The sequence below is a fragment of the Pleurodeles waltl genome, chromosome 9, assembly GCF_031143425.1.
Source record: "Pleurodeles waltl isolate 20211129_DDA chromosome 9, aPleWal1.hap1.20221129, whole genome shotgun sequence".
Classification (NCBI taxonomy): Eukaryota; Metazoa; Chordata; class Amphibia; order Caudata; family Salamandridae; genus Pleurodeles; species Pleurodeles waltl.
Window position 1 is genome coordinate 418,897,979 of NC_090448.1, and position 27,852 is coordinate 418,925,830.

The 27,852-nt window shown below is 48.9% G+C and overlaps 1 protein-coding gene across 2 annotated transcripts in view; it reads left to right on the forward strand.

Annotated features, from left to right (window-relative positions):
* The window catches only part of LOC138259456 (G-protein coupled receptor 4-like), a 223,020-nt gene that overhangs the window by 144,255 nt on the left and 50,913 nt on the right, over nucleotides 1–27,852 (forward strand). The window lies entirely within an intron of this gene.

The window sequence follows — 27,852 nt, forward strand, 5'->3', positions numbered from 1 at the left end:
CAGCCTGCACACTGCTTACTATTGGTTAGCATTATTGTCATTCCCATTGGTTTGCTTCTTATTCCACTGCTTGCCTTCCTCTTCTTGGGATTTTCTCTCTTGGAGGATAGCTTCTTACAATCATTTTGATTAAATTACTTCTATCCTTTCACTGTTCACATTTAGAGAATTACTTTTTTCCTTTAAGCACTCAATGAAGGTGTATGGCTTGGGCTAATTCCACCTCCAGGCCTGACTTAGTGAATGCAATCCTCCTCGGCTATTCCCACCACAAACTGGACACACCATTTAAGTGTGGTGGGGGGGGGGGTTGGCGATTGTCTATCTGGATCATTTTGGGGCCAGTTCCAGTCCTGTTTCCTCCCAATGGTGCGAAGCACTTTCATTCAATGAACTTATCAACTCTCAATTATTCAAGGGCTTGCTATTCTATCTTTCCCCCCCCCAGCCCAAGAAAGGACTTCTCGCAAGCACTAGGCTCTCTATTAGAAATCGGCATATGCGACAAAGATTTTACAATACGGGTAGACTGCAACTTCTTTCTAGAAATTGGTTCAGATAAAGATACTGAAGCCATGGTAGATTTATTTAACTGCTTTGGCCTTTCTCTTCTTCTTCAATCTTTGACAGCCATAAAACCAAAAACGTATAAAAACACAACCCGAAAGACCCTGTACAAGAATAAAATCAGGTCATATTGCAAGAGTTTTTAATCTGGGTGCATCGATTTCTAGTGCGAACAGCAGCCTGGAGGAATGAAAACACGTGCTCACATATTTCCTCATCAAAGAATGGCAATAAAAAACAGTAACCAGTCAAACAACCCCGAATATTCCTGCGATTCAACAAAGGTACAATAAATCGTTTGGTGTACATTTTATAGTATCCACAGAAAAAAAAGAAAGTGCAGCATAGTTTGTGCAAATTACTTAATGTACATGCGATAATTTCAAGGTTTGCATGGGATCCACACAGAAAACAAAGAAAATACTTCATAATGCCCTCCCTAAAGCTAAACAGTAAAATTATTTGTGTATTTATATTATTATTCTACAGATATTCAAAAGAAATAGCATCAGAAGAAATTACACTTGGGTTAGTCTCCTCAGCCTGAAGCCTCTCAGTTTTAGCAAGCTCTTGCAATAAACCTTGCACATATCTTTTACCAACTAAAGCACCCTGAGTTCCATCATCAAATAGATTTCCAATGCCAATCATCTCTAAGGATTTGCCAACATAAGCGTACCAGGTTATAGTACAACCACTATCGCAGGCCAAGCAGTCAGAGATTATCTCTCTGGATAGAACTGCTTCCTCAGACCTCCAGATAGACATCCACAGCATGACCAGTCTAATCAGGATAAAATCCCACAAATAGCTTAGACCCAGCTCATTGTGGCATATAAAAGTGGAGGTTGTTTGAGGTGCTGACAATATCCTTTGACAAAAGCAGTTCTCCTCCCTCTGCAAATTTGTCAAGTCCTCTATTCCCCAAATTCCTTTCTCGTAGGTCACTACTGGGACACATTGAGACAAATTTATATGTATAAGAGAACTGAGGAGTCTCTCACCCTTTAGGAAGGGAATGCTCAACAAGGAGCCAACTGCCCTTGAAAACTTGGTCCTGTTTTGTGCTACATGATGGGCCCACGAACATGATGAACTAATGGGGGACTCCCAAATATAGAAAAGTGTTAGTACTCGCTAAAACATTAGTGCCCACGCTACTGGTTAGTGGGTACTTACACTTTAATCCACACGTCATTAAAAATGACTTGCTAAAATTAGTTCTTAAATACAAATTTTGCATAAAATAAACACCATAATTGACTAAAAGCCGCAGGGTCTTAGGAGTGTGGGCAATTAAAACCACATCATAAGCGTAAAGCAGCGCAGGGAGAGGAACGCCCTTCACCCTAGGGACATTGGGGGTACACTTACAATGCTCTATACTTAATTCATTAATATATAAAATGAAGAGGAGTGGGGCAAGGACACACCCTTGTCTGACTCCGCGCTCAAAGATAAATTCCTCTGCGATTTCCCCATTGTTTCTGAACCTTGCTCTAGCCTTTGTCCCTTCATACAAAGATGCCACCAGATGAACTAAAGAGGGGTCCATTTGCAAGCTGGCAAGCATTTGCCACAGCTTTCCCCAGTTAACAGACAAATCCATGAAGGCCAAGATCAATGGAGACTTCTTGGCTACTGTGTACTTTCCAATAATCCAATTTAAGTTAAGACATTGTTCAGTCGTTCCCAAGCCACTAAGACACACATATTGGCACTTATGTATCACATAATGCCTTTGGCCCACTCAACTATTCTGTTATACAACACCCTTCCCAAGATCTTAGAAGGGATATCTATCAGTGAAATGGTCCTATTACACTTAGACTCTGCTTTACTTCCCTTCTTCATAAATTGGCACCATTATCAAGTAGGACTATGAGCGGGGAATAGTCATATCTTTGATACAGTTATATACATTTGTCAGTAACCGGGTCCAAAGGCCTATGTAACACTTAATGACATCAATCGGAGCCCCATCGGGCCCAGACACCTTTCCTCCTGCACTTTCCTGAAAGCCCTTAGCCAAAGAGGTGCAGAGATCCTTGTGTGTACCTCCTAAGGAACCGTTCCTACAGTTGGGGATGGGCGACCTACATGTGTTTAGTTGACTGGTTGGCCAGTACGCTTCAGTGTTAGTGACTGTGACGTTTAGTTTGACTTATTACACTTTGATTTTGCTTAACTATATTAGGTACTTTATTTCTTGCGATAACAGGAGAAGTTGCTTTCGATGGTCCTGAAGAAGCGTCATAGGATCTGTTAGACCGAGAGACGCGAAACATGTTAACCAATATTTAGGTGGCTTTGAGAAAGTTTCTTGTCCCTATTTTTCCTGGAAGTGATTGAGCATTATCTCTTCGTCCACTTTCAAGTTGTTTTTAATCTTGAACTTATCCCCTAGTTGACCATTAAATCACTGATCTTTTGATGGGGTATACAACCAATTTTATCCTCTCCTGTCTTGAGCTACTACCTACTTGTAGGTTTTAGCTCCCCAAACTCTACCACAGAGGTTACTATAAAAGATCTCCAGCAAAAAGCCCCCTCACAAGGAGCCCATTAGACACTGCAGCGCCAGTCTGACGAGGAGCACCCCGATGATGAAGCATGACATCCAAAAGGATGTGTGAGGGCTCTTGCTCCTAAACCTTTTGTTTATCGTTACTTGGGGAGATTGTGCACTGGACCTTTAATACTCCCTGTCCCTCTCCCTCTCTTTGATGTTGATAAGTATAGACATAGCCAGGAAGGGTGACTTTGGGGGTCATTACAACATTGGCGGTAAAAGCCTCTTACCGCCGTGCAGAAGACTGCCAACAGCTATTATGACCCACATCTCGAAATCCAACAAAATTCAGACACCCACACAAGTCCGCCACACCAAAGGTCAGTGATAAACTGGCGAAAACAAAACCTCCACCGTCACGCCAACAGAAATACGGCCACGCTATCACGACCCACGAATCCATGCGGCGGTCTTTCAACCGCGGGATTCCATTGGCGGTACACACCGCCGTGCTCAAAATACACACACACATATAAAACACTGCCACATTGGAAAATTTGAAATACACACACCTGATACACATACACACACCACACCCACACACCCAATACAATATAAAACACACACCCACATCACCCACAAACCCCTACTACCAAAAATTCTGAAAGAAGGCCAGAGAGAGACACCACCATCCACAAACTAGCAGCCACAGGCACTCAACACCATCACCCACACAACTTCCACGCACAAAACACCATACACCACTACATATCACCACACTTATCACCACACACACCACCCCACACATCACCCACACCACCCCATGGCACGGCAAAGACACCCCAGGTTCTCGGAGGAGGAGCTCAGGGTCATGGTGGAGGAAATCGTCTGGGTAGAGCCACAGCTATTTGGATCACAGGTGCAGTACACCTCCATAGCTAGGAAGATGGAGCTATGGCGAACAATAGTCGACAGGGTCAATGCAGTGGGACAGCACCCAAGAAATCGGGGCGACATCAGGAAGAGGTGGAATGACCTACGGGGGAAGGTGCGTTCCGTGGTCTCAAGACACCACCTGGCGGTACAGCGGACTGGCGGCGGACCCCCACCTCCTCCCCCACAACTAACAACATGGGAGGAGCAGGTCTTGGCGATTCTGTATCCTGAGGGCCTCGCAGGAGTCGGTGGAGGAATGGACTCTGGTAACTCAAATCTTAACTATCATATCCCCCACCCTACCTGCATGCCATCACAGACCCCAACCCTCGCCCCCTCCCCTATCACTCCAACTCCTCACAAATGTACTAATAACACAAACCACACATCCCAACACCAAGCCCTGCATGACGCAACAAAGCATGGACACCCATCACTAAAGCATGCCCACTGCACATACCCATAACACCCCCCTCAACCATCATCACACAAGACCCCACACAGGAATGCTAGCACTGGGGTACACGGTCACCCACCCATTGCACACCATGACACACATAGATGCAATAATCATGCTTTTACACCCCTGCAGGACCACTACCCAACGTCACCAGACAGGAGGGTCCAGACATGTCCACCCCACGAACAGAAGAGGCCCACAGTGATGACAGCAGCTCTGTCCAACCGGATCCAGATGATCAGCCCGGACCATCGTGGGCCTCGGGACAGTGGGTTCCCCTCACATAGGCACAGCCCACCACAGACCTTCCCCCCTCTCGTAACACCAGCACAGCACCCACCCAGCGGGCCCATACATCCGTCCCCAGGACACGTCAATCAGCTGTGTGTCCACCACTACAGGGAACCCAGGATAACCCACCACCCCAACAAAAACAGGGACCTGGGGGCAGTGGCAGTGGGCACATGGTCCAGGGGATGGAGTCACAGGAACACAGGGGAACTGGGAGGGCTGCCGTGCGACAGGGGGGCGGACAGGCCAAGGGAACCCACTCACCACAAGGCCCTCTCCTCCATCATGGAAGCATACCACCACTCCCAGGAGACGATGGCAACGGTCCTGGCCAAGTTTCAGGAGACCCAGCGCATGCAGGAGGAACAGTATTTGGGGTTCAGGGAGGAACTCCGAACCATCAGCTCTGCCCTGGGCACCATCATAGGGGTGCTGAAGGAAATACTTAACCCCTGGAGGGACACTGTGGCACTACAAGGGGCCCCTGACACTAGCATGGACGATGAACTGCCCACCACCTCCGCCGGTGCTAGGGGACAGGAGGCACTGCCACAGGACCACCACACCAGCACCCCCCCCCCCTGCAGACGGAGAACCACCCCGCAAGCGGTCCCTGAGATCCAGGAACAAGACAGAGCACAATGCCAAGACCCCCGCCAAGAAATGAGACCACTCTGATTGTCAAACCACTGTCCCACTTTGTAACCCTGTCTATATTGGAACTGCCCCAGCTCCACTTCCTATGCCCATATGGGCAATGCACCTGTGAGACTAATAGACAGGACTCTGCCATGGACATTCCTCCACCATCCCCCCTCACCATTTTACAACCCCCTCCAATATTGAGCACTTCAATAAACAGCCTTGAAGCACAAAACAATCTGGAGTCAGTCTGTGATTTTGAAATTGCTAATACACAATGACGGTGACAAAATGCTTTTTCAAATGTAATGTCAACATACCTATGTCACACATCTCAAGTCCATGAGGAATCTAAGAAGAAGACACACGTTGGAAACCACACCTGTGAAACTGTAAGGGAAAATGACAACTCAGTGACCATACACTGGTTGAAATTGACAGACAGGATAGAGGTAGAAGTGTTAAAGTACTTGTATCAGGCAGGAATGTTTTCTCACCTGTGTGTCACTGGAAATATTGCTGGATGACTGAGTCCCTGTTGTCAATTTCTTCTTCCTCTGCTTCCTCCTCATCACTGTCCACAGGCTCCACAGCTGCCACAACACCGCCATCTGGACCACCCTCCTGCAGAAAAGGCACCTGTCGTCGCAAAGCCAAGTTGTGAAGCATACAGCAGGCCACGATGATCTGGCACACCTTCTTTGGTGAGTAGAATAGGTAACCACATGTCATATGGAGGCACCTGAACATGGCCTTCAGGAGGCCGAAGGTGCGTTCGATCACCCTCCTAGTCCGCCCATGGGCCTCAATGTAGCGTTCCTCTGCCCTGGTCCTGGGATTCCTCACTGGGGTCAGTAGCCGTGACAGGTTGGGGTAACCAGAGTCCCCTAATAGCCACACCCGGTGCCTCTGGAGTTGACCCATCACATAAGGGATGCTGCTATTCCGCAGGATGTAGGCGGCATGCACAGAGCCAGGGAACATAGCATTTACCTGGGAGATGTACTGGTCTGCCAAACATACCATCTGTACATTCATGGAATGATAACTCTTCCTGTTCCTGTACACCTGTTCACTCCTGTGGGGGGGGGGGACCAAAGCTACATGGGTCCCATCAATGGCACCTATGATGTTGGGGATATCTCCAAGGGCATAGAAGTCACCTTTCACTGTAGGCAAGTCCTCCACCTGAGGAAAAACGATATAGCTCCGCATGTGTTTCAGAAGGGCAGACAACACTCTGGACAACACGTTGGAAAACATAGGCTGGGACATCCCTGATGCCATGGCCACTGTTGTTTGAAATGACCCACTTGCAACAAAATGGAGCACTGATAGCACCTGCACTTGAGGGGGGATTCCTGTGGGATGGCAGATTGCTGACATCAGGTCAGGCTCCAACTGGGTACACAGTTCCTGGATTGTGGCACCGTCAAACCTGTAGGTGATGATCAAACTTCTTTCCTCCATTGTCGACAGGTCCACCAGCGGTCGGTACACCGGAGGATGCCACCATCTCCTCACATGTCCCAGCGGACGGTGCCTATGAAGGACAACAGCGACCACAGAGTCAAACAACTCAGAGGTATGTACCCACAGTCTACACAGAACACCATTCATACACAAAATGTGGCCTGTATTTGTGTTGTGAGACAAGGCCTAGGTATGTGTGACGCAGTTGGTAATTAGGCCATGTGGGCCCCTGAAATAGCGGCTGCCTGACCTCTAAACTGGGACAATGGGATGTGAGGTAACTGCGCTGGCGGTGTACACCATCGCGGTAGGCGGTCGAAGACTGCGGTGCAATGCTGCATTGGTTAACATTGGACCCTATGGGTCCCAGGAGCCAATGACGATGTACACCAGCGGTGGTGGTACGCACCGCCGCGGACGTGACCGCCATTTTCTACCTGTTGAATCACTCGATACCTGATCTTCGACAGGAGAGGACCTACACTGCAAGTGCTGCTGTGACCTCGGTCTGGAAGAGACAATGGCTCGTGCGTCTGGGGAAAGGGCCCCTGCCTTCACTGCAGAGGAGTTGGAAAAGCTTGTCGACGGGGTCCTTCCCCAGTACACGCTACTCTACGGTCCTCCAGACCAACAGGTAAGTACACAGGGAGCATGTTGTATGGGCTATGCCTGTGTGGAGAGGGCTGGTTGTAAGAAGGAAGGGGGCACATTTCTGCGTGCATGAAGGACTGTGAATGCATGTGCCACATGGCAAGGGTAGGGATGTGGGCCACTCACTTTGACGGTGCAGTTGGTAATGACTTCTCTTCTTCCCCTGTACATGTCATGTAGGTCAGCGCCCACCAGAAGAAGGATATTTGGCGTGCCATCGCCAAGGACGTCCGGACCCTGGGGGTCCACCATAGACGGAGCACCTACTGCCGTAAAAGATGGAGGACATTCGCCGCTGGAGCAAGAAGATGGCTGAGGCTCAGCTGGGGATGGCCTCCCAACGTGGGAGGGGTGCCGGTCAAATCATGACCCCCCCTGATGTTCCGGATCCTGGCGGTGGCCTACAATGAGTTGGATGGGCGCTTGAGGGCATCACAGCAGACACAAGGGGGTGAGTACACTATCATTCACCGGACTTTGCACGCAGTGAAGGTGTCTGGGTGGGGGAGGAGGGCTGTGGGTTTCCCTAGGCTAGGGCGAGTTCCGTAGGCTAGGCCCCTCCGTAAGGCAGGCCATGTGGCACCCCACCCCACCTCTGTAGAGTGCCAGGTACAGGCATTCATGCCCCTGTGTCATCTGTGTGTGCAGATGTCATCCATTGCCTTGTAGACCATATCCCAGGAATTGCATCTGTAGAGCCCAACAGCGCGACGTAGTGCAGGGGGCTGCTGTGTCTGTATTGTCCGCCAACGGCAGCGGTAAGCCATGCACTCAACCTGTCTTTCTTCTGTCGTCCCCCCCCCCCCCCCCTTTTTGTGGTCTCCCTGTTCTTGTGTGCATTAGCATCAGACGGCGGTACAGTGGCACCGAAGCACGAGGGAGCTGCATCCCACATGGCCATGGAGGGCCACACTACGGACTCAGAATACACCAGTGGGACGGAGGGAGAGGGGAGCACCACGGCAGTCACAGGATCTGCAACCAGCGACACGGACTCATCCTCCGATGGGAGCTCCCTTGTGGTGGTGGCAACATCTGTGCCCCCCACTTCCACAGGTACAGCCGCCACCCCCCCCACCAGCACTGCCCTCCCAGCAGCCCCTCAGCCTTCGCCCCATGCCCGCTCACCCAGGAGGGTGGGCATCACCTTCGCCCCAGGCACCTCAGCCCCTGCCCCTGTCACCTCTGCTGCACTCAGTGAGGAGGCCATTGACCTCCTCAGGTCCCTCACTGTTGGGCAGTCTACCATTTTGAATGCCATCCAGGGTGAGGAAAGGGAGTTGCAACACACAAATGCATTCCTGGAGGGAATTCATTCTGGTCAGGCTGCCCTTCATCAAACCCTTCAAACTCTGTCCACAGCACTGATGGCAGCCATTGTCCCTGTGTCTAGCCCCCCCCCTCCAACTTCCTCCTCCCAGACCCAATCCCCTGTACCTCTGCCTATCCCAAGCACACCATCAGACCAGCCTGCACACACCTCACCACACAAGGGAAGCTCAGGCAAACATAAGCACCACACATCCCACAGGCACTCACGCAAGCATCACACACATACAGACACACCAACATCCACTGCCTCCACTGTGTCCCCCTCCTCCTCGTCTCCCTCCTCCCTCCCAGTCTTGTCTACACTCACACCTGCATGCACTACCACTACAGCCACTACGTCCCGCACCAGCACACCCACCACCACACCCCGCTCACGTGCACTCACCACCCCCACTACCATTTCCACGTCCCCTGTGTCCTCTCCCAGTGTGTCTGTGATGCCCCCTCCGAAGATACACAAACGCAGGCACACACCCACCCAACAGCCTCCAGCCCATGCACCTGCACCCAAATCCACAAAAGTTACACCTCTTACAACCACCACCTCTTCCTCCACTCCCAAACCCCCTCCAGCTACCCATCCCAGTGTCTCCCAAAAACTTTTCCTTCCTGTCCACCCTTAACCTACTCCCCCCCCCCCTGTCCAACTCATAGGTCCCGTACTAGCACCTCAGCCAAAAAATCTCCGGGACCAGTGGTGCCTGTTGTTACAGGTATGTGGAGTGCACCGGCCACCAGGCCAGCCAGTGTGGCACGGAGCCACAGCACAGCCAGTCCCCCCCCCAGTGAAGCACCAGAAGTTGGACAGTGCCCGGCGGGAGAGGGGTCCCGGGGGGAGTGTTGACTCAGCTGTGACTCCTCCTAAGGTGGGGAAGGGGCAGAAGAAATCTCCAAAGTCTGGGAGGAGCAGCACGGCAGAGAAGACTGCCATCATCCCCGCTGCCCAGGAGGCCTCCGCCAGCCCCATCGTCACTGCCCAGGAGGCCACCGCCAGCCCCATAGTCACTGCCCAGGAGGCCTCCGCCAGCCCCATAGTCGCTGCCCAGGAGGCCTCCGCCAGCCCCATAGTCGCTGCCCAGGAGGCCTCCGCCAGCCCCATAGTCACTGCCCAGGAGGCCTCCGCCAGCCCCATAGTCACTGCCCAGGAGGCCTCCGCCAGCCCCATAGTCACTGCCCAGGAGGCCTCCGCCAGCCCCATAGTCACTGCCCAGGAGGCCTCCGCCAGCCCCATAGTCACTGCCCAGGAGGCCTCCGCCAGCCCCATAGTCACTGCCCAGGAGGCCTCCGCCAGCCCCATAGTCACTGCCCAGGAGGCCTCCGCCAGCCCCATAGTCACTGCCCAGGAGGCCTCCGCCAGCCCCATAGTCACTGCCCAGGAGGCCACCGCCAGCCCCATCATCACTGCCCAGGAGGCCACCGCCAGCCCCATCGTCACTGCCCAGGAGGCCACCGCCAGCCCCATCGTCACTGCCCAGTAGTCCACCGCCAGCCCCATCGTCACTGCCCAGGAGGCCTCCGTCAGCCCCATCGTCACTGCCCAGGAGGCCTCCGCCAGCCCCATCGTCACTGCCCAGGAGGCCACCGCCAGAGTCACTGCCCAGGAGGCCACCGCCAGAGTCACTGCCCAGGAGGCCACCGCCAGCCACAGCCCAGCTGGCCAGGAGGGCCCCGCAAGCCACAGCCCAGCTGACCCATGAAGGACCGCCAGCCACAGCCCTGCTGGGCAATGAAGGACCGCCTTGGCAAGGACCACTGAACAGGGCAAAGACCGCCATGGAAAGCACCGCTAAACAGGTCTGACACTGGCAACTCAAGCACCGCTGAACAGGGCAAAGACCGCCATGGAAAGCACCGCTAAACAGGTCTGACACTGGCAACTCAAGCACCGCTGAACAGGGCAAAGACCGCCATGGAAAGCACCGCTGAACAGGTCTGACACTGGCAACTCGAGCACCGCTGAACAGGGCAAAGACTGCCATGGAAAGCACCGCTAGCCCGTTTGCAGCAGGGCCAGTGACGCAACTGGGACCGTCACGGGGTGTATGCTGCACTCTGGGCACCAGTCCCCCTCCAGAACCAGTGGAGAACAGCATCCACTCCATCTGTCCTGCACAGGATGAAGCCCTCTGGGCACCAGAACCAGTGGAGAACAGCATCCACTCCGTCTGTCTTTAACACCAGTCCCCCTCCAGAACCAGTGGAGAACAGCATCCACTTGAGAGATTGTGGCTTTGCACTCCCCAGGATTGAACAGTGGCCAACCCACCCACTGTAGAGTCTTGAGAGACTGTGGTTTTGCACTCCCCAGGATACATCAATGGGCATGGAGCCCCCTCGTGGATCTGGCGTGGTGCACTCATCCGGCTGAGGTGCCCCCCCTTCCCTTCCCCCTGAGGTGCCTGTTGTATTTCGATCTGATGCCCTTGCAGTGTTCGTTTGGATTGGGTATCTTGTGTGGGCCTCGCCCATGCATTTTGGGCCCAGTGGTCCACGGACTATGAATGGTGCAATACCTGCACTACTAATCGTGGTGTATATTTTGTTTATTGTGTATATATATATATATGTATATATTTGCTTACTGTATTTTGATATATTACAATGGTTCCACTCATTTCCTTTTGTCTTTGCATTCTTCTGGGCGGTCGGGGAGTGTTACTGTAATGTATAGATATGTATTGGTGTGTGTGTTGTAGTGGGTGAGGATCGGGGTGGGGGTTGGGGTGTTGAGTGTGTGTGTCCCTGTGTTTTTGCCTCCTCCCCTCCCCTATGTCGTAGGTGCAGTACTCACCATGGTCTTCGCCGCCGGCGTTGATGATCCTCGTAGAGGAGCAGGAAGACTAGCGCTGGCAGAATATGGAGTTCCGGCTCCATGGTGCCCTCCTTCCTCGTGGAGTGTGTAGAGGTGAGCGTTTTCCCTTTGAAATGGCTGTTTCCGCCGTGTTTTTATCCACAGTGAATCCGCCCCGGAAAAGGTGGCGGACTGGTAGGTTGTGATACTGTGGGCGGTACATTGTCTTCCGCCTGTCTGTTGGCGGTGACCGCCGCGCTGTTTGTTTATACCGCAGTGGCGGTCGGAGTGTTAAAGTGGCTGACTTTGTTTGTGGTTTCCGCCACGGTCATAATTGCAAATTTTCTACCGCGGGCCTGTTGGCGGTCTTACCGCCGCTTTCACACTGTCCGCCAGGGTTGTAATGACCACCTTTATCCTCATCTAGGTTAACCATTCCCCCCTCCTTCTGAAACTGCCGAAGAATTTAGCGGGGCGACACTCTCCAAGCCGCTGCAGCTCTCACCCCCATGAGGTTCCTAACAGAGTTTTGTATAATATTGCCCACCTCAGGTTGACTATTACCATGACCACCCTCCTGGCCCAGCGATAGCCGCTGCTCAGTTAATGCAATTTTATTGGCTACTACTGCCACTGCATGTTCCAACATCCTATTAATGCTGGTGGACTTGAATGGTGCTTTCGATTGTGGACCTGCGCCGAGACTGCCTATTCCCTTACGTTTATCCATACTCTTCATACAATTATTCAAATACACAACGATTCAAAACTTCCTTGAACTATCTTGACTGGTTGAAGTGTCACGCATGGCATTGGGTGAATGGGCAACTATGTTCTATGTTGGGGTAAGAGAGCATTGATTACTGCACTAATCTGGACTTCCAGGGATGTATTAACATACAAAATAAATCCTAGGTTTTTGATTTTTCTGGTTATGAGGTAGAGTTTGACTGAAGAATACAGGAGCACTGGTTAGTCTTGTGGCAGATGTCTCCATAGTCCAAAGAAGATAAATGTAAGTCACATCACTTGTCAATTTTAATTGTACCTAATAATTTTAGATATTTTTCTGTCGGGCATTATGCAAGACCTTTTGAGTTCAGTAAAAGTGTGTATTTACTGAAAAAAAAACATTACAGGGATGTTATAGTTAGGTTCTGAATTTACTCGTACAAAACCATAGAACTTCAGCAGTTAGAGTTCTTTCAAGTAACTATAACTCGCGCAGTAAGGTAACTAAAACTCACACCCTTGCCATCCACAGTTTTCTTATCAATGATGTTATTGCAAATGTTGCAGTGGTATTAAAGATGCCATACAAGATCTCATCAATGACATAATATGTGGAGTAATTAGCTGTGCATGGTAAAGGCATGAGTTATAATTACCTTAGGATGCGAGGTGCAGTTACTTGAAAGAACTCGAACTATAACTGCTGAATTTCTGTGGTTTTGTACCTTTGGGTTTTCAGCAAATTTCTATGTTTTTTTAACGGAAAGTAATTTTAATTACTATAAGTTATTCCAACTCCTTTTTTCTCAGACTCCGCTTGACGGATCACCAAGAAACTTCCCATGCACAAAAAGAATCACCGGGCCACTTTTTAAAAAAAAATATATTTTATTTGATGAAGATTTGTCAAACGGTGCCAAAGATGTAGGCAAGTCAAAAAACGCTTTTTCTATAGAAAATATGGTCCTAAACTATAACTACCTACTGTGGACTGCTAGAAGGAGATATTTATATATACACATACATACTTACTGGTGGTCACCAGTAGGTAGGTATAGTTAGGACCTAGTTTCCATAGAAAAAGCATTTCTTAATGTGGCTATATCTTTGGCGCTGTTTGATGAATCGTAATGAATTTTCCCCAAAAAAGTATGCCAAAGAATCTTGTTGTGCATGGAACATTTGAGGGTCATCCGTCAAGTGGGGGCCAAGAAAAAGAGGGGGAGGGGTTTTTAAAAAGTGCATTTACTATGTTCATTCCCATAGGGATTGTAGGAAAGTGCCACTGTTCGCATGGTCCCCCCCCTGCCCACTTTTGCCTAGTGTTGATGTCAACTTTATGTAGGAGGCTGGCCTGGTTTGTAGTGGGTACCAAAGGTACTTACACCTTATACCAGGCCCAGTGATCCCTTATTAGTGAAATGTAGGCAGTGTCTAGCAGCTTAGGCTGTCTAGAGGTAGCTGTAGCAGAGCAACCAAGGCTAAACTAGGAGACATGCAAAGCACCACTATAGTCACCCAGTACGTATACACAATAAAAGACAATACTCCGTGTTACCAAAAAAAAGATACTTTATTTTAGTGACACATGGCCAAAAATATCTTCGAGGCAATACTCCTTCTGGAGGTAAGTATTTATACACAATATATACACAAGTCACCAAAATCAGGTAAGTACACAGTAAGAAAATAGTGCAAACAGTGAAAAATACAATAGGTTGCAATAGGCCTTGGGGCAACACAAACCATATACTAAAATATTGGAATGTGAATAACAAATTCCCCCATAGGCAAGTGTAGTGTTTAGAGGGGCACTGAGAGTGTGAGAAACCACTAAAGGTAAGTAAACTACCCCAACCCAGAGCCCAGGAAAACAGGAGTAAAGTACAGCAAGTTTTCTCAGGACACACTAAGTCGTGATGAAGAATTATGCACAATCCAAGCAAGACTGCAAGCAACCAACAATGTATTCCTGGACCTGAAGGCCTGTGGAGAAAGGAGACCAAGCCCAGAAGTCGATTAAGAGTCCAGGAAGAACAGGGGCCTCTGCGCACCTGGAAGAAGGTACAAAAGTGGATTCTCTGGTTGGAAACAAAGTACACAAATGCACCAAAGAAGATAGCTGCGGGTTCCAGCGTGGCGCAGGAGATGTCCCACGTCAATTAGTTGGATGCAGGCTGTTTGCATCACAGGACTCCGCCAACAAGCCTTGGTTCACGCAAGAACATGTTTTGCGTCAAAGAGGAGCTGCCTGGATCCAGGAGGGACCTGGGGATCTCAACTCAGACTGAGGAGACAGAGGGGGCTCTTAGCACTTCAGAGAGCCCTCAGAAGACCAAGCAGCACCCATGGGAGTCCCAGACATGGGGACAAATGAGTTACAAAGTGCGGTTGTTGCAGCACTACACAAAAGGATTCCACGCTGCTGGAGAACAAGTCGGGGAGCTGAGCGCCTCAAGATAGAGTGCTGGGGACCTAGGCTACGCTGTCCACGAAGGACTTTTGAAAGAAGTGCAGAGAAGCCCAAGGAGCTGCAGAGGACGCAATGCACAGGGGTACTGTCTGGCACAGGGAGCCAAGACCTTACCTCTACCAAATTTGGACAGCTGGACCATTGGACAGTCAGGATCACTTCGGTCCACCACCTGTGTTCCAGGAATCACGCTGGTCGACAGGAGAGGAGTCCTAGAGTACCGGTCATCGTCGCAGAGAGGTGCCTGCTGAAGCAGGGAACTGACTCCATCACTCCACGGGAAGATTCCTTCGGTTCTTCTGGTGCGTTTATAATGGTGTCCCCGCACTCACGAGGTCCGGGGAATTGGCCCTGGACAACGTGGGGCCACCTTTGCTAGTGCAAGGGTATCCTCACACACAGTAACTTTGCACCTAGCCTTCAGTAAATGAAGTTTAGACAAATATGTGACTTATTAGTTACTTTAGTGCAGTGACAATGGCTGTAAAATAGTGTGTGGACTATTTCACTCAGGCTGTCCTGAAGAAAGATTTGTCTGAGCTCCTTATTGGTGACAAAAGAAATGCTGCAGCCCATAAGGATCTCCTGGAAACCCAATGCCCTGGGTACCTAGGTACCATATACTAGGGACTTATAAGAGGGGGGGTCCAGTGTGCCAATCAGAATTGAAATATGGAGCCAATAAACTATAGTGACAAATTTGATACAGGAGAGAGCATAAGCACTGGAGTTCTGGTTCGCAGAACTCCAGTGACACAGTCAAGCATACTGACAAAACATATAGGCCACAAACTATGAACACTGGGGTCCTGGCTAACAGGATCCCCATGAAACAGTAAAAACACACTTACAAATAGGCCAGAAATGGGGGAAAACATGCTAGAAAGAGGCTACTTTCTCACAGAGGGGGGTTTAAAAAGTGCATTTTCCATGTTAATTCCCATAGGGATTGTAGGAAAGTGCCACTGTTGGCATGGTTACCCCTACACACTGTTTGCCTAGTGTTGATGCCAACTTTGATTGAAAGTGTGCTGGGACCCTGCTAACCAGGCCCCCGCAACAGTGTTCTTTCCCTAAAACTGTGCCTTTGTTCCCACAATTGGCACAGCCCTGGCACACAGTTAAGTCCCTTGTAAAAGGTACTCATGGTACCAAGGGCCCTGTGGCCAGGTAAGATCTCTAGGGACTGCAGCATGTATTATGCCACCCTGGGGACCCCTCACTTAGCACATACACACTGCCTTGCAGCTTGTGTGTGCTGGTGGGGAGAAAAAGGCTACGTGGACATGGCACCCCCCTCAGGGTGCCATGCCCACCAACCACTGCCTGTGGCATAGGTAAGTCACCCCTCTAGCAGGACTTACAGCCCTAAGGCAGGGTGCACTATACCACAGGTGGAGCCATAACTACAGGAGCAATATGCCCCTACAGTGTCTACGTCCATTCTTAGACATTTGTAAGTGCAGTGCAGCCATATTGAGTATATAGTCTGGGAGTTTGTAATTACAAACTCCACAGCACCATAATAGCTTCACTGAATACTGGGAAGTTTGGTATCAAAGTTCTCAGCACAATAAACCCACACCGATGTCAGTGTGGGCTTTTTTGAAAAATGCACACAGGGCATCTTAGAGATGCCCCCTGTATGTTAGCCCAACTGCTAGTGTAAGACTGACCGGTCTGTGCCAGCCTGCCACTTTCAGACGAGTTTCTGACGACATGTGGTGAGTGCCTTTGTGCACTCTGTGGTCAGAAACAAAGCCTGCTTCACACCTCCCCCTGCAGGAACTGTAACACCTGGCGGTGAGCCTCAAAGGCTCAAGCCTCGGATTACAGTGCCCCAGGGCACTCCAACTAGTAGCCCCACTTTTGGCAGCAACTCCGGTGGGAAGATTAGGAAAAGAGGGAGGAGTGACCATCCCAGCCAGGACCACCCCTAAGATGTCCAGAGCTGAGGTGACCCCCTCCCAGCACAATCCTCCATCTTGGTTTGGAGGAAAGGAATCAATAGGGATAGGAATGTGCACCCCTCCCAGAGGGAATGGGCACAAGGAGGGTGTAGCCACCCTCAGGGGCAGTAGCCATTGGCTGCTGCTCCCTGAACCTAACACGCCCCTAAATTTTGAATTTAAGGGCCCCTGAACCCAGCTCACCAGATTCCTGACGACCTCACAAGAAGGACTGCTGAGCTCAAAACCCAACAGAGAAGAGAAGGAGGCAACAACTGACTCGGCCCCAGCCCTACCAGCCCGTCTCCTGCTTCAAAAAGCTGCAAAAGAAGAGTGACCCGTTCTGCAGGTCCAGCGACCCCCTGAAAAGCCTTCAGGGGACTGCCTGCATCACAGAGGACCAAGAAACTCCCATGGCTAGCAGACCTGTCCAACAAGAAAGAAGAAAAAACTGTTTCTAAAGGACTCCCACCTCACTCCAGAAGTGTGAGTCCTAAACCACTCTGCACCCGACACCCACAGCCCGTGTCCAGGTGGCCCAACTAGGCAGAGTGGACCCCCAGGCGATTCTGACTGAATGTCCACCCTGGGCCGGTGTAGACTGGATTATGCAAGAGGGCACCGTTTGTGCCCTTCATAGCATTTCCGGAGGCTCTGGAGGGCTACCCCTCCCATGCCTGTAACACCTATTTCCAATGGGAGTGTGTGTAACACCCCTATTGTAAAGGAAATGCATTGTTCTGCCTTCCTGAGATAGAGCTGCTCAATCCCCAGGAGGGTAGAAACCGGTCTGTGAGGTGGCAGCAGCTGGGGTTGCAGTGGAAACCTCAGATAGCTGGTTTGGCAGTACTAGGGGTCCATGGTGGAGCCCCCAGTGTGCATGGAGTACCCCAGTACCAGATTTGGATTGGGGGTTCAATTTCTCGATCTCCACCGCTCCATGACGACGCCTGTAGAGAAAATCCCAAGGACCCCCCTGACCGGGACCGCCCGGGACAAAGCTATCTGATGTCTGGAGAAGCACTGCACTCGCAGCCCCCAGACAGGAGAGAACCCGACCACTGGTGCAGCTACGACCAGCAGGCAGCCATCCTCCCTATCCAGTCGGTATAGTGCCCGAGAAGGCCCCCTGTGCCATGCCTGCAGTGCCTAAGTGACCCCCGGGGTCCCCACATAGAGTTTAATTGAAAACCCGACACACTGTTCTCTGCATCCAGCCGCCCCTGTGCCACTGAGGGTGTGGGACTGGTGCCTACTTGGGGCCACTCCAGTGCTCCTCTAAACCCCCCTGGTCTGCCCTCCGACAAAGCGGGTACTTACCTGCAAGCAGACCGGGACCGGAGTACCCCCTGTCTCCATATGGGCCCACGAGGTTTTGGCTCTTGTTTGACATCTGCACCTAACCAGCCCTGTGTTGCTGGTGCTGGGTGCTTTGGGTTATCATGAACCCCCAACAGTGTGCTACCTATGCCCCGGAGACTAAACCTGTTACTTACCTCAGAAACTGTACTTTACTTACCTCCCCCAGGAACAGTTGAAAATTGCACTAAGTGCCCACTTTTAAAATGGCTTTTGCCATTTTAAAGAAAACTGGATGTATTGTCGATTTGATTCAAAGTCCTGAACTTACCTATGCAAAGTACCTTTAATTTACTGTACTTACCTGCAAACTGAATCTTGTGGTTCTAGAAATAAATTAACAAAATATATTTTTCTGTATAAAAACCTATTGGTCTGGAGTTAGGTCATTGAGTCTGTGTTTCTTCTATTGCTTGTGTGTGCACCCTAACCCCTAGCATTGGTTCAGGGGCACCCCAGGCACCCCCTTTCCACCCCAGGGCTAAAACGTATTTTTTTTTATTTACAGTGAAAATTACAACTAATCGCAAATTCTGACATGGATTAAAAAATATATATAATAAAAAAGCGTAGCCTGCCACACTTGTTTTCCATTTTGCCCCCAGGAGGACCTGGTCCTGTGGGCATTAACAAATTATAGGTGGTGGGTGCAGCCCCCAACTCTTCCTAGGGCTTATCAAACCCCCAGGGACCACCACCTTCCTGGGGCTAGAGTATTATAGTATGCAAGGGGAGACAGACCCGCCCCAGGGCCACCACCTCCCTGGAGGAAATAAAAGAAAAATAATGGGGGGGTGTTGGGGCCCTCCCCCCCGTGCCCCGGGGAACACTACCTCCCTGGGGCAAGCAATTCAAAATGAATGCAGACCACCACCACCTCCCTGCCTCCACAAATACAAACTGAATTTGGGAGGCCCCCCAGGTCCAGGGACGACCACTTCCCTGGGGCAACAATGATTTTATGTGTGGGGGGGTGCACGCACCACTACTTCCCTGGGGCCAAATGAAGGGAATTAATTTGGGGGAGGGGGGCACTCTGACCCATCCGAGCCCCTGGGACCACCCCCCCCCCCCCCCCCCACGGCCAAATGGAAAGAAGAAGGGGTGCCACGATGCCCCCCTCTTGAAACCATAAATGGACCTGGGGACTGCCTGAGATGCCCACAAGCCAAAACCAAGTATAACTCCACTTTCAGCAAGCAGGAGCCGTCAAACAGCACCCGCTTGGTGAAAGCTGAGTTTTTCTTTCTTTCCTTGCACACTAAAATACTTGCAGGGAAAGAGGTGAAAACATTGCTCCCGCACACAAGGAGCTGCTATTTGTAGCAGCTCCATGCATGTGGCACAAATGCCGGCTCCTGCAGGAGATGGGAGCCGACTGAGACCGCAGGTGCCTTGAGGCTCCACCTGGGGTCCCCATTACTAGTTACAGGGATGCCTGGGTGAGGATGGAGCACACATTAAAATGTGGGCAGGCCCCAGGGGATGAGGTCCTAGGGGCCAAAATGGCCTGGGGAGGTGGCCAAGTGCCCCCACTCTCTTTTTAAATTGTGTGCCCGCCTTAAAATGTTTTTTTTAATAGCCCTGGGGAGGTGATGGGCCCCGGGGCTTGCTGGGGTTTGCGCCGAACCCGTAATTGTTTTAAAATGTAACCCTGGCGAGGTGAGGGTCCCAGAGCTTCAGGGGGGTTGGTGTGGCCCCTCTATAAATAATTTTCAAATAGCCTTGGGGAGGTGGTGGCCCCCAGGGCCCAGTGGGGAGTCCTTGCGGCACCCCTACAAATAATTTAAAAGGAACCCTTGGGAGGTGTAGGTCCCCAGGGCCATTGAGGTCTAAGCAGTCCCCCCTATGTTTTTTTTATGCAGCCCCGGGGAGGTGGTGGTCCCCAGGAGGCGTCTCCTGTATTTATTTATTTATAATTGAGACAGGGAAGTGTTGGTCCGTGGGGCCTGAGATGGAGCCACGTGCCCCCCTCCCCAACAATTTTAATTAGGTAGCCCCTAGGAGGTGGTGCTTCCCAGGGCACTGTGGGGGCATGCAGCCCTCCCTCCAAATATGTACCCCATTTAAGCTCCAAACTGCTTCGGCCATGCATGGCAGCGGTTTGAGTGGTTATAGGGGGTTGACCGGAGGGCCAACCTCGACCCGCACGGCCTTCAGCTGTTCGCAGTGGTGGTTCGATTAACGTATAGTAATTAAAATGACTTTAAGTAAAAAAACATAGAAAGTCACTAAAAAAACAAAGGTTACAGAGACTTTATAGTTAGGTTTTTAATTTAGTCGCACACAACCATAGATATTCAGCAGAAATTGTTATTTCAATTAACTATAACTCGTGCCCCAAGGTAACTATCACTTGCGCCCTCGCCATGCATTTCTAATTACCCCAGATATTACAGCACTTATGACATCATCTATAACACCACTGATAATGTCACTGTAACGTACAGTAAATTTATTGATGAGATAAATGTGCATGGCGGGGGTGCGAGTTATAGATACTTTAGGCCATGAGTTATAGTTACTTGAAATAACTCTAACAGCTTAATTTCTGTGGTTTTGTATGTTTAAAATGTGAGCCGGTAATTGTGTGTGTGTGTGTGTGTATAGATATTGTTATACTTTAGGGGCTTTCAGCCAGCCTGTTTCAACCATTAGTCTGTTGTTGTGGAATTCACATGTTCCTTGAGCCCACTACAGAGAACACCATGGGGCAGTGAGTCAGCCCACTTCAGCCATTGGCTAACTTCACTATGAGTAATGGCAGTTACTTATTTGTGTATTTAAACAGTTTTTTAAAGCTCATACATTACTCAAGGGTATCTGTATGCAGTACAAGGCAATCCGTTCACATATACATAGTCTACCATTGGAAGTAGTTTCCAAGAAATTACAAATGGATGTCATTGTCAAGCAATAGTGTGAACAGTGGGGTTAATAAACACATAACCAGGTGTCTCTAGTGATATCATGAACTCTCAGGCGATTCCATGACAGTTCGATGTTGGGTTCTAACACGACCAGTGATCAAGTCGTCAGCTCCATAGTTTCATACGGTATACAGATGGAGGTGGTTCTATCAAGTGTCCAAATGGTAGTCCTAGCTTTGTCATAATCTGAGCGGTGCAGTTAGTAAACACATAGGCGCCACTGAACCCATGTCATTGTGATGTGGGGTTAGTCTATACTTTGACCAGTCGCGTTGGATTCCCCTGAGTCGCCAAAGGGACTAGCGATGCATCGAATCGGGCCACACCTGAGTGGTCTTTCATTGTATTATCCCTTGAATACTGTGATAGATCAATGGCGGGCCCAAACAGGGTGCACTTGTAAGGTGTGGAGATTCACTGTCTGCAGAAATTGTTCATCAAAATAATTTTCACCTCCTTTTTTAATTAAACTGCTGATGGATTTGTGCAGATCTCAGGTGTGAGATAGTTCAATCTTCAGGGGCTGAGCCAGAAAAAGATTGAGCCTAAGTTCTGCTATTCTTGAATTTCAGAGGTTTCAGTAAGAGTGAGCTTACGCTGCACAGTGAGCGGCTGCCACCTGAGAGGGTGAGGGTGCATTCTAGGTACTTCGGCTGTAGATGTATTGCTTTATGTGCTAAGTATCCAATCTTGAGCATGTTGCAGGCTTCAGTGGGGAGCCACTGTATAGATATGAGCGAGGGAATGATGTGGTTGAAGTGCGTCTGCTTTTCGACCCTAAAGGCCATATGTGCAAACACATTTTCCCATTGACACAGAATGGGGAAAACCCTTTGCTACATCTGGCCCTAAGTCGTTCCCTTCAGTACCAAGGACTATTATGACAACGTGTGCTTTTTTAAAACAAAAAATATATTTGGGGGTTTCTTCTGTTTTTTTTTTTTTGTTTTTTTTTTGCAATTGTGGCACCTACCTGGCAGCTCTCCCTAAAATAAAGTTTTACAAAACCCACGACTAAAGAAAAGAAGCATCAACAAAACCCTAATGCCGGCGTCCAAAGCCAGATCTATTTGGCTACGATGTGTAATCTTTCGGAAAACGTTGTATTCTCTTTGCCCTCAATTCCTTATATGGAAAACTTCTTAGCCCCTGATCGGTTAGTGCTCTAGACAGACCCCCGCAATCATTTTCGTCCGTCAGTGCGCTTCCTTCCGAGGTCGTGTGACATCATACGCGGTTCATCTTTTTGCAGGTGGGCCTCCCTGCGCCTGCCCGCATAAAATCACGGCCTCCCAGGATGTCTTCCAGTGCTTAATTTGTTCTTGTTTTTTCCGGTGCTGAGCACTGGCACATATTTTTGAGGGCCGGGGCTTATTTTTCTGTCTCAAGCATTTGCTGCCAGCAAAAGACACATATGGCACACACGGAGGAAGGAAAAAACCGAAAAACCGTCACAAAGGGAGAAAGTAGAAAGCTGCAAGAGTGAGCTAAAAGGGCAGGGATTGGCTTTATATGGATTGAAGAGGCCCGAGATGGCTTCAGGATTACGCCGCCTCAGTTTTCAGTGCTCGCACATTTAACTGCAGCAGCCGCGCTTTTAAGAAGGCGGCTTTGGGCACTGGCACCGGCACCTTTTTATTTTCTTTAATAATTAAGTACTAACGTCTTCCCATAAAAAGGTGTGTCCTACCCTCCCCCACCACCACTCCAGCCGCACTCTCAGACAGCGGAGGAGGAAGTGATGCTGACTCGTGCGCTGTAGCAAAACCTTTGTTTTGACTGGAGACGTCTGTGAGCTGTCCGACCCACGCTCATCACTGCTTCCTGTCCTGTGGCAAACTCAGTGCTTAATATGTGCTTATTGTTTCCGGCGGAGCACGGGCACTTATTTTTGAGGGCCGGGGCTTATTCTACCTCAAGCATTTGCTGTGACCAAAAAACACACATGGGAAGACGGAAGAAGGAAAAAACGTTAACGCGTCACAGAGGGAGAAAGTAGAAAGCTGCAAGAGTGAGCTGAAGGGGCAGTGAGTGGCTTTATATGGATTGAAGAGCCTGGAGATGGCTTCAGGATTATGCCGCCTCAGTATTCGTGTTCCCGCATTTAATTGCATCACCCCTGTGTTTAAGAGGAAGGATTTGGGCACCAGCACGTCTTTATTTACAAATCAAGCACTGGGTATACTACACTGAATGTCTCACGAACCTTGCGTGTACCCACGACGGTGCAAACCGGGATGTGCAACGGCAAAAAATGTTTGTTTGTGTGGTGGGGGGGGGGGGGGCATCAGTGTTGGCTGGAGCTCACCGCGTTTGGCACAATAAATCGGGCACCGGGTATTCTTGGGAACCTGGGTCAAAGATTCAAAGGAAACAATGGTTCCCTAGGATGTATGTTTACAAACCGGTCGAATCTTGAAAATTAATTGACTTTACATCAACAATATTTAACGGAAGTGGACTGAGATACCTGTGTAACAATGAAGCCATTAGAAACGCCTAAAGCTGGCAGCATGTGTTCTGAAGGTATGGTATTGAAACCCTACACCGGGCACAAACTTTGTGTTTCAACTCTCATCGGGCGCCAATGAGGATCTCCTGGACATTTACTCCAGAATGTCTTTGACGAAATTGCATTTCCTTTCCACGCTCCACAGGGCATTGACCCGGCCATCCCCATTTGCAACACTATCGAGTCTCGTAGATGACTGGTACCCATGAGTGCCAGGTGGCCCGGTGCCATGTCTGACACCTTCAGTCGGTCCTTTCTTTGTAGAGAACAAACCCTGCGCAGGAATAAATCCAGCTCTGTACACATGACATCATTATTTGTGAATGAATTGGGCACGTGTCACAGCCAACGCAAATATTCCCACATTTACTTCCTCAATTATATTACCTTTTGGGTATCTTTGAACAATGATACTATTGTGTTGTTGAAAGACTGGTCATATGGTTTATTCAAATAGATTAATGTGAAACCTCCACTTAGCCTTTAGCTGTTTGTTTGCTATCACTCTCCAATTGGTCACAGATTTCCGACCCAGACCTTTGTAACATTTTATTACTGTTTTAACCTATCCTCCTGTCTTCATCCTAATCTGTGTGTTTTTTTTTTTTTTTTTTTTTAAATCTGGCGTTAGCCATGACGTTCTGATTTTGGTACGTTAAGATGTATGCTCCACTTACTTGGTGGCTAACAGTCAGCTTGTCACTCACATTTTAATTCTGCCCACTGCCGCATAAAGTATGGGTCAACCTACTTTAGCCATCAGCTAACTTCGTTGTGACTGACATTCTGCCCTTTCATAAGGAGCAAGTCCACACACAGTAGTTCATTTAAATGAAACGGGATTAAAATGGCAAAGTGTGATTTTTGAGACTAAACTATTTTTTTTTTCCTTTTAGTCATTTTTGTTTTTGTTTTATGAGACCCCTGTAGCCTCCCTAACAGTACATTTTTGCAAAAACCATGCCAAAACAGAACAAGCATCCAGTGGCGTCTGGCTTGTATTTACGGTGTGACGGGAGGGGGTACAATAATAACAATTTTTTAAAAAGAAAAGAAAAGGCACGTACCCGGTGGCGTCTTCCTGTCCTCATGTCGTCGTCCTCTCTTTGTGCTTCTGGAAGCTCCAATGCTGCTGCAGGAACCAGAAAACACCACTAACAAATCCAGAGGCTGCTTTCATACTGGTAATCAGCATGAAAGCACCATCTGGTTTGGTGGGAGCAGCCTCTCTTAGCACTCACAAGAGCGCTTGAGGCCTGTGCTTTCTCTAACCCAGCTGTCTTAAGACAGCTAGGTTAGAGAAGTTTAAAGTGCGCATGTCAGGTTGGCCATCAGAAGACGGCTGGCCAAAGGGACATGCTCACTTTAAACTAAAGTGCACAGCTCCCTGCTGCTGTCACTCAGCAGCAATGGCCCACCCTGTCCTGACACATGGTTCAGGACGGGGTGCTGGAAAATAAAATGGTGGAAAACGTTCATACCATTTTAATTTTAATTTTTAATGAGACTTCTTGAAAGCTCTGCGGACTACATTGCTGCCAAGTGGCCCTTGTCCAGTGAGACATGCACAGTCAGTCTTGGGTATTTAGGCAACAGAAGTCTGGAATTTTGGAAACCCTAGCTGAAATGGTAAAGCCACAGAATGCAAGTGCTGTTAGCTTTAAAAAAAAACTGGGACTGGCTGCTGGGGGCTCACAAACAGAATGTAAAATGTACAATTAAAAGTTCCAGAGTGCAAAAAAGCTGTGGTTGGGAGATGGTGTAACAGATATATGACCACTTGGCAGCTATGATAGGTGATAGTATCAAAAAGAAATCCACCTTATATTGGCATTTGAGCCTTTTGAGCACTGCTTTGCGTTGGTAGGAAGTATTTTATTTGATATGTCTGCTGTTTTTATCACCTGCTTTATAGCCTGTTCTCATTTTTTCCTTTATTATTTTTCCACTGTTTCCTAGCAATTTTGTATAAGCTTCTTTGAAGCACAGCACATCTCATAATTTGTGCTAATATAGCCACATTCTCATGTCAGATGCTTCCAAGGGCTAAACAGATGGTTCAGAAAGTAGGGCTCTGAGAACACACCAAATTACTCTTTTCACAGTAGAATGCATTGCAAAAGGCATGGCTAAGTTATGTCATTAGGATTAGCATAGCACGTTCCAGCCACTGGTCCGGCCTCTAAGCGCTTGTGGCCTGTCCAGCTTGGCCAGAATATTCAGCCATTTATTCCCAAATTATATGTAGCTTCAGTGCAAGTATTTTCAAAGTTCCAGTCATTTTTTCCAAAGCAATAAAACCGTTTTCTGAGGCTGTATGTTGCAATCAGTTGCACTTAGGTAGCCATATGTAGTGACGCTGTAAGGCGGCTGAGTAATACAATTGTACCATCACCATTCTGGAGGTATCTATTGTATTTTGTGTGCTGCCTTAAAAACAAGATGGTAACATGCATAAATGTATTACTCCTCCTTCCCGGCTTTTTGTTTTGGGCCCACGATGCACCATGGTGATGGCTGCAGGGCCAAAACTGGTCCGAGGTGTTTCACCTGACATAGGACCAATTTGTACTTATGCTGCAAACTTCTAAAAAAAAATCTTAAACAGATTTCTTAGAAAACTTTTGGTTACTCAAAAGCACAAAAGGGATATTTTTAATAAAAAGGATTGAGAGGGTGTATATCTGCTTTTTTTTGTTGTTCAGGCACACAGGTAAAGTCATGGATGACTCATCGGGGTCATAAAATTCCACTCCAGATTTTCCTTCTAGTAACCATTGTACACTACTAGTTTTCATTGCTGTAGTTGAAATGAACAAGAACTACAATTCCCATAGTAATTTGAATTATGGAATAAAAGTCCTGGGCTGGATTATGACACTCACTTGAGGTGGGAGAGTAACTGACCGTCTAAGCCAGATGTCTGGCTCTGGCTCCCCCTCAAAGGCATCTTGGGCCCTCGAGCCCAAAACGAGCTGAGCCTTCACGTGGCTTCTGTCTGCCGCCCACACTCTGACCTCGTGCACTAGAAATTAAAGACAAGGCATTAACCTTTGATGTAATCGTGAGGGAGAAAAAGATACCCAGCCAGTGGCTGAAGCTGCAAAACCTGACCTCAATGCTGGATTTCCACTTGACCAAATTGTGTGGTCCTAGGTAATTATTTTATTTAACTTGCTTGTGATCACATAGGAGATCGTCTTGAAATGCCCGTGTTCAGGATGTGCGCGATACAAAAAACTCTGGTGTTTTGTTTAACAGACTATAATGTTGCTTCATATATCACATGGTCACATACAGGGTGCATATGACAACTGATTTACCTCTTTGGTTATGTCATTGTCATCAGCATTAAAGTTTTGAAGAACATGTTTAAAAACATCATTTGTAATACATGTCTCTCAATGCCGCGATAAAATCTGATGTACTAAGGTGAAATTATACACTTTTTTTGAATTTGGAAGTGGTTTTATCATATCATGTTTGTTTCACGATTTACATCCCGAACATGTTCAATGCTTGTTTCTTTGGTGAGCTCTTCGAGCCCAGCCAGACCCTTGGCGTGCTTTCTTTGTAATGAATGTGTTGCCACACCCCTTATCTGTTGTGACGTGAATGCATTTGATAACCTTTCTAAAAAAAAAAAACACGTTTTTGCTACCATCTAAACACGTCTGATACTTTGACATTTGAGGGGAAACTCCTGGATTTGCTAGTACGTTTTTCATGCTTTTGTTTTTACACAGCGTATATATCTCGCAGACAGGTGATGGAACTTTGTTTTAGAGAACAGGCCGCGCAGGCTCATTTACTCAATGTATCCACCCCACAAGGCACCCCAGCAGGTCCCTTCTGGACCCCTTCAGCTCTATGATCTCATAATTCGGGGAAGGCGGTGCAGGGACAGGAACAACTTTCTTTGAATGTGGAAAAGACTGCTTTACTAAGACGGAAATCGGAAATCAGTTAGACACTGACAACCGCCTTACAGAGGACTGCATGACACAACCTGACCAACTTCCTTCCACTTCTAAGCATGCCACGAATAGTTTCTGTGGCCGAGCTCCCAAATATTCTCCCTTAATGAACAGAACACCTTCGATAACACCCGCCCCCCGAGGGCAACACTCCTTCCGCAACAGTCATCTTAACTCACCATGTCGGCCTGATCGCTGCCACCAACCCTATACCCCTTTCCCTCCCTCGGGCTGATGGGCCCAACAAGTAGCAAGACCAACCATG